General features: G+C 37.3%; 1 long non-coding RNA gene across 1 annotated transcript in view; it reads left to right on the forward strand.

The window, feature by feature from the left end:
* Positions 1-2,884: 2,884 nt before the first annotated feature.
* Positions 2,885-13,363, forward strand: part of LOC129408991 (uncharacterized) — an 82,466-nt gene continuing 71,987 nt past the window's right edge. The window contains exons 1-3 of the long non-coding RNA XR_008632221.1: positions 2,885-2,934; positions 5,396-5,472; positions 8,108-8,227. This is a non-coding gene — a long non-coding RNA (uncharacterized LOC129408991). The remainder of the gene's footprint in view (positions 2,935-5,395; positions 5,473-8,107; positions 8,228-13,363) is intronic.

Here is a 13,363-nt window from a genome sequence, read left to right on the forward strand (position 1 = left end):
CACAATTCATAATATTTAACAGTAGGCCTACAGCTGTTTTTAGTAAAACAAGGTAACACTGCGCTAACATGGTGCTAGCCAGCCTACTTTCTCTTGAGTTTGACCATTTTTATTATCCAAAACAATGAAAGTAGAAAATACAAGCGTTCACATTGAGTTTTAAAAGTAAAGTGACAATTTTATTCTCTAAAACGTGAAAAAAGAAGTTTCTTATCTACAATTTACGGAATCTGATGTAATGACCATTTAAATGCAGCAGGGGGAGTTACAAGCTCATTCAATAATTTAAAAAGGATCTCTCAGACTTTCCCATTAATACAAGAGACTGTTAGCCACCCATAGTCTAATATTCTCCTCCATAGGCTAAAAAGAGATCATGTTAGCCCTCCATTGTCTAATATTCTCCTCTATAGGCTAAAAAGGACATGGACTAATTGGTATAATAAATTGTTGCTCATTGTATTATCATAAACTTATACTACAGTACAATGTGACTGGTTAGAGATTAAATATAGGCAAAAAGTGACATTTATACTTAATTAATTCACATATAAGATGTGCCACCATAATCTTAAATCTATGTATGTGAAAAACTGGAATTATTCTTGATATCCATACATAATTTAATTAATTCATATATAGTTTTATTAATAGGCCATCATGCTAGAACTTTATCTAGAAATAGGCTACACAGAGGTGAAACAGTTGTCAGGTCTTGGGTGTCAGCAGCAAAGGTAAAAATGGTAATAGTTTTATAAGTCTAGTTTTTTCTATTTCAAAGTTTATATAGGCTCAGTGTCATTAAGTACTTATTATGTCTGTAAGGTGCATTTCTTTTGCACAAAGTGGAAAAAAATTCAGGAACATTTTATGCAGCAATTTAATTACAAAATCTTTTAAATTTTGATTAATACAGTTAAAAAAACATTTGTGCATTAAATACAAATTATGATATGAGGTTGATTTTACAATTTAAGTTTTGTCTAATTTGCATTTTCCAGACTTCATTACACTGGTTATACATGAAATAGTGGACGCTAGTGTTGTCACAATACTAAAATTTCAAACTCATAATTTTGAAACTAACAAACTGACTCAATACCGATTCCAACAATGCAATGATAAAAAAAAAAAAAAAACTCTTTCTTTAGACAGTAGAACAACATTATCAACATTAAATTTCAGTACTTTCTTTTATATTACAGTGGTCTAGGTAGGTTCCATCGTGGTCCATTGGTGTATACTAGTCTATGTGCTCTTACTTATACAGCCCAAGATCACTCTAAAGCTTCTCAGAAAAGGTTAATTTCTGTCATTTGAATGTGATATTTTTAGTACAGACAGTCTGCTCAAATAAGTTTAGTTTCGATACTAGTTTTAGCATCAATTAATATCTGATTTTCGATTTTGACAACCCTAGTGGACACTGCAGAAAGCAGTAAGCATCATTGTAACTTAACTTTCTGGAAGTATAATAAAGACTTATGAGTGTGTCAGCCATTTGTATCTGCTGTGGTTGAAGTACAGAGGTTTAGTTTATGTTCCCGAATAGCTTAAAAGAGTGTGGCGTCTCCTTTATGGGCAAAATATTGATCGGGCGTTCTGTAACCATGCCATCTCGTGCACCGGCCGCAAATGTAAAATGCTTTCCAATAAGTATGGGAGTAATTCACCATTGGTAAATTACAGTCACTGTGTTATGGACTGCTGCAGCAAGAACCTATTCCTGCTTGTTTACCTGCTTACACTATTGTGCAGTATAGATTTCAAATTACTACTGCTGATTTATGCCATTTTGCACCTATTATTTCCATGTAAATACTAGGGCTAAACAATTTATATATTGCATTTTAACACTGCGTCAAAAGCAGGCATGTTGTAGTATTTATTTTAGCAGTTGGTTATCACTTATTTTGTGGTTGGTTATATCTATTATTATACTTTATTAAAATTATCACAAAATGTATATTCTTGTCTGTCTACTATGAAAAAATGTAGTTTTTTTTCTTGTAGTTAGTTTCAGTCAGTATCTCAATAGTCCAGATAATTTGTGATAATCAAAGGTGTGCTGTGTAACTTTTCCAGTGAAAGGCGCACCATGTTCTTTTCCTAGATGTTGCTGCTTTGCCTGGAATGTTCCACAGTATGGAATTAAACCAGTCTAGCTTTATGGAAACAAGCCAGTAACACCACCAAGCCAATTTACAGATCCGACCTGTGGAGATGTGTTTAAAATATTTTGAATAAGATGCATTCTTACTGTGAGCTGGGTTGCCTTTCCACAGATTTGACCTGTAACTTGGCCTGGTAGTATCACCTGCTTACTGGCAAGGAGATCTATAACAGCAAGGCACAACAAGCAGCAAGCAGGTTGCAGACCCAGAAAAGTTACATAGCGCACTAGTTATTTCAACATTAGGGATGACCAATCCAGTTGCATCAGATCTACCATCACCAAGACTACATTTAATAATGTAGTAACAATTGAATATATATTTTTTATATAGTTTGACAGGAGGGTGGCCAAGCCAAGTGAGAAGAACTACTCAGGGAACTCTTATTGGTTTGTATAAACAAGTCAAAGACATTTTTCACAAAAATCATATATCAGTGCTAAAGTCTGTGGACTAAAACCTGCCTAAAAGACGCCTTGCATGTTGAAAGCTTGTTTCTGTGTTCCTCAGCAGATCCTGACATTAGACCTGGCACCAGGCCTCAGACTGTCATCTATCATTCATATGACTTTTGTTGTGACGTTATGCTTGTGCAGTCTGACGTAGCGGGCTAAAGTTCCCCGCAGGAGTCCTTACATTTCACCTGCCTGACCCCTATACTAAACCATAGACTGTGCTGCTGTCTCACTGTGTGATGCCTTGTTTTAAATAGGTCTTGCCTAAGAAGCAGCTGATGTGTCTGGGGGTACGCTTTGCAAAGGTGGGTAGTACTAAGTTACAGTTACCAATTACATTTACTTGAGTAACTTCTTAAAGAAATGATTCTTGTTTTCAGACTACATACATTTACACCTACTTGAGTAGTACATTTGACAGTGTAACAGTACTGTTTCCTGAGTAAAAGTATGTTTCCTCTTCCCACTGTGAGTAGGTCTACAAGTCGCAAAAGCTTTATGTTGACAATATGAAATAATGTGAACATTTGTGTTTCTTGCACTGCTGTCAGATTTGATTTAGTTTTTTAAAAAAATTTGTGTCTTTCCTTTGAAAATACCAAGATTTTGTGCATTATTTAAGCTTTTGTCCTTCCAATTAATCAGTTTCAAATCATAAATCATATGTTACGTCCGGGCAGTTCAGTTTAGTAGTTTCCCCAAACTCGTTTTTACTCTTGAGTCAGTTCTTCTACCACTACTTTGGACTTGTACTTGAGTAATATTGTTTTGAAGTAACGTTACTCTTACCTCTGACCCTGTGTATGTGTTTGTTTAGGGCCCATAAGACATGAGAGGAGTAATCATGTATAAGTTATGTTAGCTAATTAAGACTGGCCCTAACCCACGGCTGACCCCGAGCAAACAACAAAAGAAGCTAAAAAGCCTTTGTCGCTGTGTACCTGCGGCCTCTTAGACACACGGATGGCTTGGATGTCACGTGTGTGTGTGTGTGAGTGTGCGTGTTCTGTTGGTCATCGGTGCGGCGCTACCCTGATCTTGTAACTGGAGCAGAGAAGAAACGAGAGAGCAAAGAGAAAAGGACAGCGGCAGAGTGGAGGAAAAGTTGTTCTTCGGTGAAAGAAAGTAAGAGACTGGTCCATGTAATTAGGCCTAAATGAGTTTTCCACTGGGTCAAAGCAACGCCGAGACAAAGCTAGAGGTGAGGTCAGGGAGGCGGTCGGAGAAGGGGCAGCTGTGGTCAGAGGAGAGAATGTGCCTGGCATCAAAGCACGTGTTAGACTTGAACTTTTACTGGGGTTTAGGGTAAGGCTGTGAGAGCAATCGAATCGAAGTAGCAATTTGGATGGACACAGTTAGCAAAGACTGCAGTTTTTGACGTACCATATATTTCTCCACAAGCAACAAAATATGCTGTTTTACTGTGCATACAAACTGGTAACACTGTAGATTAGATCTGTACAAACATGTTCTGAAATAGATGTGATCCTATTGTTAAAACGTACATTGTAATTGCGATGTTTCTCACAAAATTCTCAATTCAATATTTTCCCAAATCCTTATACAGGGTAATAAAAATAGAAAGATGTCATGTTTTGAATGTACCATATCAGACAATCCCTGTAAAACATGAAAGTACCGAACACACATGTAGATATAGATGTCATGAAAGTGCATTGAAGGAACACAGCAAAGTGTGGAGGACATTTCAGCGCCAGAGTTAAGTGTAGTTTTAAAGGTCTGCTGTGTAACTTTTCTGGTGGGGAGAACGCCACCCTCTGGTCTTATTGGAATGTTCCATATTAAGTGAGTATAACCCAAACCATGCACCATAATTCTCCTCCTAAGATCAATGACCATGCCTAGCAACAGGATCATAGAAATGGATCCCTATGTACTGCTCTGTGGTGCTCACTGATCCTTAGGAAGTACCCCAGCAGCATTGAAGAATGGGTTAAATGCAGATGACAAATGTCCCTATGGGGACAAAAAAGTCTGTACCTTAAAATTATGCTCTTAAAATTACCTATCTTGTTATTTTATAGCTTAAAAAACACATTAAAATGATACATTTTTATCGTGACCAGGTGCCACCTCTCCACAGATCTGACCTGTACTTTGGAGTGGTGGCATCACATGGTGATGGACCTTACTGTCAATCATTCAGCACAAAGCAAGACTCTCCTCAGAAAGTCACATACTACACCCTTAAGGATGAGCACACACCGAAGTCAGAACTGAAAATAATATGGCTAGTTAGAAGTACATGGTCTGGATTGAGAAGGGGTGTCTTTTATATTCACAGTATAAATTAATTTAGACATGCTAAGAATAAAGTTATCTAAGCCATTTGTTTTACAGGACAAAATAATTTTTTGTATGAAGAGTTCAGATATCTGTGGATTTCTGGGGTCACACCTGGAGCAAACTAAATAATACATACATGACATACTGGTGACCTACATTCTCCTCTTCTAAATCATGCTAATAAAAAGGCTGTAAAATGCTGAAGGCTTGTATGCATTGACACTTAGCCTGAAGGTGTCATTTAGCCAACCACAAGTCCTCCTAAGAACCCTTCAGCAGCAGGTGTACTGTCCCATGTGACTTCAACCAAAACACCAAATGACCAGCCAGATTCTGCCCCCTCTCACTAGACTAGCGCCTATTTGAATATAGCCACAAACCACTTAGGTCTCACCTTAGGTCATCGTAAAGATTTCAGCCAACCACAACCATCAACAAGTTGTGTTTTTGTGGTTGCAGTGACATCACTTCACCGGGTCGTGACCTGTGCTTCACTTGGGTTCAAGAGGTCAGGTGGAAGAGTGGTCGTTAAGATGGTAAGGACTCACTTAAAGAATGATATCCAATTATTACAATGTTGTTACACTTATCCTGTTGAAATCAAATTCAGAGGTGGGTAGTACTCAGTTACATTTAATCAATTACATTTACTTGAGTAACTTTATAAAGAAATTGTACTTTTTTGCTGCATATATTGACTCCTACTTGAATAATATTTTTATTGATGTAATAGTACCCTCATTTAAACAAAAGTTTAGGTTGACAATATTAATATAGTTATAATGTTTTTTCCTCACCAAAAACATACCTGGTGTTTTGATATATTCATACATGTTTAACAAACGAAACCCTGCATACTACCTTCACTGGAATCATTTGGATGATTTCAGACGTGGAATTGCTAATCTCTTTTGAACAAAAGGTAAATGGTTGCTGTTAAATTGAAAACTACTATTACAAGGTGGAATGAAGCATTTTAAGCTTTGGAGATGTAGACAGACTAATAATAAAGGATTTCTTATACATATATGAATGAAAAAACTCAACTCTGGGATTACTGGGAGCTAACAACATTTCAACATGACTAAAAGTTCACACGAGTCAATAATATAGTCGTAATATATAGAACCTTCAACTTTAGGACAACTTATTTGTCTCCACTGATCTGCAATGATTTTTAAAAGAGAATTTAAAGAAGACAATACTTTTTTTTTCTTCTAGTTGATTTGCATATATACTATGTTTTCAGTCGATGTCATGTATGTCTTTGACTGCATTATCTGGTATATTTATGAGAGCATTATCAGTCACACACAAAGGTATAATGTCCCACCTTTTCTGTTCTTATCACGCCTCCCCCTTCCCTCCCATTACACATGCTACGCGGCGGGGTGTGTGCGGGGTTATGAAAACAGTTAGGCTTAATAATTGATGTTCTGCATTTCAATCAATTTCACCACAGTGTTAGGCTAATTAAGGTTAGCTCCATCCTCCCCGGGCCTGACTGCGCCGCTACCAGAGCCTGTGCATGTGTGTTTGCCTGCTCCTGAGGGCTCCACGCTTCACTTTAGACGAGAATACATGGGAATTCTCTATTTTAAGAACAAGAGATGGAAGATAGTCTCTCTCTCTCTCTCTTTTCTCTCTCTCTTTTGTCTTTTCTTGTGTGCTTTTTTTCCTCTCTATTCTTTTGCCTCTCTCTCCCCAGGCAGGATCCTAAATGCAATTAACACTGCTGCTTTACTGCCTGCTAATTATTAACACACACACACACGCATACACACACACACGCTCGATACACACACGAGGCAGAAATGATTATTTTATGCCGGACTAATTTAAAGTTCATTGACGATTGTTTTAATTAATTAAATAAGAAAAGTACACACTTTAAAAACGTCAGGCTGCCAGGCGGGCACGGCGGGCATTTGCATATGAAGGTAATAATTATCCGTGGTGTGTGCAGCGCTTACCTAGAGCACAGACTGTTTTGTGTGGATTGTTCATTCAGCCACACAACCTTAAGGTGTGTGTCCCCGCGCTAATGAGACTTTAAAGCCTTTATGCCAGTATTTAACATTAACAAGGATAACTAAAGAGTCCAATTAAAACACAGGGACCCATGTTTGTGCTGCAACTGGCTTAACAAATAAGGCCAAGGTTAATTATAGACTTAATTACCTTAGTGTTCAGTCCTTACCCTCTCTTGTCCTGTGATTTGTGTAATACCAGTATGAAAATAAACAGGGCAGCAGTCTATAAAAAGTAGCTGGATGTCAAATCAACATGAGAATACAAATATTGAACATATATTGACATGCTATAAAGCTTATTTAGACTTAGATTCTGTTAATCTTCAAACTTTCTCTTGTTTCATACTTTGTGTTGTTTAATATTTTTCTCTGTTGAAAAAAAGAAAGCTGATGCTGATAGAAGGCTCTTATCACTGTAAAAGGTAACATAAATAATACATGGAAAAAAAAAATACTGCAAGCTTATTGGCATTATCAAGTAAGCTTTACAGAAGAATGAGGTATACTTTTACAATATCGACTTATCATTTAATTTATGAAAGCTGGAACAATATATTTTGGGGATCAGTATTTATTGTTGGTATTTATTTTTATGTAATAACTCAAGATTTGAGCTGTAGAGGACAGAATAAGTAACTCTTATGGCGTGACGTGATGGTGGCATAAAGTAGTTCCAATATTATCGTTTATCACAGCTGTAGCTGTAGCTGTAGCTATGTATCGTGCTTCAAAATGTGTTATCGTGACAAGCCTATTTATTACAGTGTAAAGGTTACTTAAATAATTCCATTGCCGGGGTTTTAGTAAAATACTGTTGTTGCATGCTTATGATGATATAATTCATAATTAGGGATGTGCAATTAATCATCTCTCTTCTTGGGTTTTTGTAATGGAGAGACCAACAATCCTCCGTTGGTAAAAGCATGTGGTTTGGTCAGAGTAAGGAGGAAGAAATTAGACTTTTCTTTGTTTTAAATGGCAATTATTAAATATCTTAATAAAATCTTATAAAAAATTGCGATTCTCTCTCTTTCTTTTGTCATATTACTAAACCCTATTTAAAATACAATAATCTATTCTCAAGACATCCAGTGTGAGAATCCAATTTGAATCATATGCTTTTTTTTTTTTTACCCAGCCTTCTCCAGACCTCCCCATTCTTCCCGATGGCACTACGAAATACAGTCTCATTGCTGTGGACATGACAGAGAAGTCCCAAACAAAGCCGAAGACGCGCGCTCCTCGTCAATATGAAAAGGTACGAAGATGAAGAGAGAAGAGAGATGTGGAGAAAAGGAGGGCATGTAACTAGACACCAGCTGTGTTTGTTTAATAACGTCAAAGGAAGGAGGGAGAGGGGAGGCAAATACAGGGGATTGTAATATAACTAAAAGATGAAAGAATTCCCTGTGACTGTCTGTGCCGGACTCAGGTGTTAAAGTACACTCCCATTACGCTCCCAACTTGTCCGGAGACACAGAGCCACCTTCTCCCACCTCCCACAATCCTCTCTGCCGCACATCACAAGCTCTTCATTAATTCAGCCGCCCTTCCCTTTCTCCATCCTTTTTATCTATTGTCCATGGAGTTCCTCAAGTATTTTATATTAATTTATTAATCAGGACAAAGAGCAGCATTTGATCAGGGTTTGAGAAGGGGGTCCGTCTTTTTTGAAAAGTACAAAATTATTAATGTTGATACAAAGTTGTAGCATTAACTAATAGTTGATGGTTTATAATTTCAGGGACGCTATTAGCTACTTTCCTTCATAAAGGCAACCCTTAGCATGGTGCTGTTCTCTGGTGTAGGACTTAATATGTATGTGTATTTATATTTATGGCTGATATTGAATATTTTACCAAAATTTAGCGCTGATATTTTTTCTGCAGTGCTCCAGTCTTTGTGTGCGAATCTGTCTGTCCCAGTTTGTCCTCAGATTTGCGCCTCAGATTTGTCTTTTTGAAGAGACAAAAGCAAAAACTTTAGTAAAAAGTTTGTAAACTTCACTGTAACTTACATTTGGTCCTTGCAGTGTATATTAAAAGATTAATATGGGTATTGGCTCAAAAAAAAAAATCATATTGGATGATCCCTAATTTTTATTATTGATTATGTGCACATTTTATTACTTTTTTCACTAAAATCAGCAGCTTGGACTTGTAGCAATGTAGGTAACTGCATATGTGCTCCAGCTCTAAAAGGGCCACCTTAGGAGCACTTTTATATTCACTCACAGTGTGATGTCTACCAGTACTATAATAATCATTATCGCTGATCTGTTTTCTGAGCTAACTAAATGTAAATGACTATAGTTTCTTGCGTCTCTTTTGCGTTTTGGTTGCTGGTGAACACAAAGGCAATATTTTCTACACAGTCTGGACTTGTGGCCAGAGGGCACACACTGAAGGACCAGTTGTGTGCTGTTCAAATGAATGCATGAATATGTGTGTCATCTGGGCGTATTTGTGGCTGCTGTGAATGAATGAATGTGTGTGGCTGAGTGTGAATGGCGGCCCCTGGCCAGGCCACGTGTTATTGATGCTCCCGCCTGGGGCTGCGTCGGGGAAATGGATGTGTACGCGGGGTCATGTTGTGTCGTCAAACGGCGCCTGGTGAAAGATGGCCAGCACCGATATGATCAGTCATCTGTTGATCAAGATGTACTGCTACCGCCTCGCCGCACTTTCTCTTTGAATTTCACTGTTAACTCACAACAGAACCTGCTTTTATTCCTCTCTCTGTCTTTTTGTGCATGTGGATCCTAACTGCACTTACATCTTCTTAAGTACTTGTGGGGCAAAAGATGTAATTGCATCTTATGTTGTCAAATCAATAGGGCTGTTGATGTTTGCACAAGATTGTAATAATTTTGAGCCACGCTGCATTCCATTTTATTCAATTAATCGATGCACAGTACTTGTCTGACCAAGAATTTCTTTAGTTGACTACAGTCAATATACATAACATTTAAACACGTCCAGGAGCAGTAACATTTGAGAGAAGACTTTGAATATGAACTACTAATACAAGAATCACATGCATTTCAGAAGATCTTTGTAGAGGTCTAGTTCCAGGGTGGAGATGGGATATTTTGTTGTTTGCAATAGACATGTTGCCGAATTATTTGTAGTCTTTGCAGAAATTGGAGCCATCCAAATTGTGATTCAATAGTGATGTTCAGTTATAAACCCTACTTACTGTGCTATTAACTGAAACATTATTGCCCCTAGGTACACAAAATCTCCACTGTATAGTAAAAACAAAACTATGTTCATTATTGTACCAAGAAATTACCAACTGTTTGACTAAAATCCATTTGGCTCTGGCTGTGGCTGGGTCATATTGATGTCCATCTATAATACAATATTATGCCAGTCTGTTTACTCTGTAGACTCTCTTCTATCATCTTGCCTCCTCTCATGACTCCTTTACCCTTGTCTTTCAATCTGTTCCTTTCATTAAAGTGTCACATTACACGTACACACACACACAGGAAACCAGAGCATACACATATTACACACATGTTACACACACAGCACACACATGTGTGTAATTGTGGCCACACTCTGCGGTGAGGAGGTAATGTGTAGCTCAAACAGTGGTTAACTGAAAAAGCAGCAGTCTAAAGTGCTGTGCGCTGTGGTGAATGACTAATGTGCTTCTGAGAGTTTGGGTTTTGGACCTTTTATTGTCTGTGGTTAGAACATAATGGGATTTCATTGTGTGGTTAAGAGCTGTGTGATAGTGTCATATGTGTAAGCCTTGGTACATTTTGTGTTTATTTGTTAATGGTTACTGACAGCATTGATTTTGTAAAATGGCTTTTTGGAAAGAGACGATATTGCACATGGGGGATTCTTTTGCCCCTGTAGTCACTTGTTTGTGTACACAACACGATGTAGAAGCGCAAAATAGATCATAATTTAATGATATATCTATTTTAATTTAATGTAGAATACCACTATTGTCTTAAAAGCCTTAGAGAGGTATGTTTTGATTCATATGGAAATTGAATATAGGTTCTACCTGTTTTCGTACAGGGCATTAAGTATGGCAATGGCACTGCAGTTAGGAGGCTGTACTAGGGGTTTCATCATTACAAAGGATGGACATCACCCATCATGTCTTTGGAACAAACTTTGGGGTGACTGTACTTCACAAATGAAAACCCACAGCAATATTCAGACGTATACATTTTATGTACATTATGCAGAATGATCAGTTTTGACATTTTGAATCACCTTAGTATTTTAGAATTGTTGTTTTATTTGAGGAAAACACGTAATGTTTTTACAATGTGTGGTTAGAGTCGAGACCAACACAGTTCATTGTACACTGACCCTGGTGTATGCATAATGTATCAGAGCTGACCACACTGATGTATTAGTGGACTAAATGACTGGATTAATGGTGCTCATGGAGGGAGGTGGAAGCACTAAGAGGTCCCACAAGTGCTTCAAGTCATGGTGTGGATTATTCCAGGTTATCTTCTGTTTCTTTTTATCTGAGCAACTATTTTAGTCACCTGTGTTTTAGTTTTTTTGTTTAGGTTAGTTTTAACACCTCTCTTTAGTTGACAAATTAAGTGTCGAGGAATGTCTTTAGTTAATCAAGAAATTCTTTAGTTAACTACAGACCCTTAAGCCTTAGTCTTCGACTAATCATTTTATTTACATCATAAGAGTTTACATGGGACAGCAGAAGAAGTTAATGTGCAGGTGAATTAGGTGAAGGATTGGTATTTTTTTTGTTTCCTAGTACTTTTTATTGCATAAATAGTAGTTTTTGCATAAACTTGCGTGCCGTTGTAGTCTTGTAAGTGTGGTTTGGGTCCAATACAGACAGATACATAATAGCCTTGACATAGCTTTTGCCACACCCCCTTTTTGGTTGACTGACTGATTGGCAGGACATGTCTTTAGTCAACCAGGAATTTCTTCAAGTACAAGCCTATGGCTCTTATAATCTTTTGATAAAATCCCTGCTACAATTCAGTCAGTGTTATACTCTACATCCTTCGTGTCTTCCTTAGTTCTTCTGCGTCTAGCCCCAAGTTGTAAACAACTGTCATACTTAGCCCTCTTAAATAGCCTTCACAGTTGCATATCTCATCAATGTTTCAGAGGGAGTGCTGAATATCATCTGTCCATAGCCCATACTTCGCCCTCACTTATTTACATCCGGCTACCCCTGCGCCACTGAAACCTCAACAGTAACATCAATGATTCATCAGCCAATGTTTTAGCAAAATGCACGAGTCTTCTGTCGATACCAGAGGAGGAAGGGAAAAGCGAAAGAGAAGGAGCAGTTGGAAAAAAGACAAGAATGGGAGGTAAGAAGATCTGATTAAGGCTGTGCCAAAGAAAAAGAGACAGGAAATGAAAAGAATAACCCGGATTTAATCAACTGGTGAATGTGAAAGGTTAAAATGAACAAAAGTTGTAAGCAATATGTACAACAGGTACAAAATAAGAAATTATTATCCAAATCAATTTGCTATCCACTATCTACAAATCAGAGGACTTGGAGTAAATTTTTTAAATATTTGCCAATAGAGTTATATCTATTTTTTTCCTTCATAGTGTTCAGTGAGTAGTTTGATACTTTTGGTGTTGGTCAGGAAGTTGATTCTCCAATCAAGCGATGAAGGTATAAGCCTAGATCTTTAGTCGATTAATTGGTCTTAGTTGATAAATAATTTTATTTATGTTATAATAATGTATATAGGACAGCAGCAGAAAGGAAAAGTAACTCAGGCTGAAGAATTGGTAATTTTTTGGTATGTATACAAAGATAAAGAAGTTGAGCATCCTGCATAAAATCAGCAATATTGCCATGAAAAAATTGGTGGAGTTATCATTCTACATAAATCTCAAAATACAAAGCTGAAGTCGAAGAAAGAGAGAAGATATACTCAGATCAGCAAATGTCAGAAGGAACATGTAAAAGAACAGACAGGCCAAAACAATAAAGAGGAGAAAAAAAATCATCCCTTTTTTTTCTTTGCACTGTGGCACACTTGATCTCTCTTTTATGGATGAAACATGGCCTTTTATCTTATTTTTGTCATAAATCAATGGCATTCTGCCGACACACACAGACACAGGAGTCTGATATGTCTTTTACTCTTTAGATTTCACTAGAACATGACCCTCTCGTTTCTCTAGAGGCTTTATATGAGTTCATGAACATTAACACATTGATTTGAAAAATGTACCTGCATTTTGTGATTAGGGTGGACTATGTGTGGTTTTGTGATATACTATTACAAAAGATACCAAAAAGGCCAAGAGTAGATGGGAGTGGGGAGTACAGGGAGTAAGTTCATAGCTTAAAATTGTTTTACTGTGAGATTTGACTCTACTATTCTAAATTATGCACACATTTTGTCCTA

This window comes from Boleophthalmus pectinirostris, unplaced genomic scaffold (assembly GCF_026225935.1).
Source record: "Boleophthalmus pectinirostris isolate CB_2022bp ecotype Guang Dong unplaced genomic scaffold, ASM2622593v1 HiC_scaffold_18, whole genome shotgun sequence".
Lineage (NCBI taxonomy): Eukaryota > Metazoa > Chordata > Actinopteri > Gobiiformes > Gobiidae > Boleophthalmus > Boleophthalmus pectinirostris.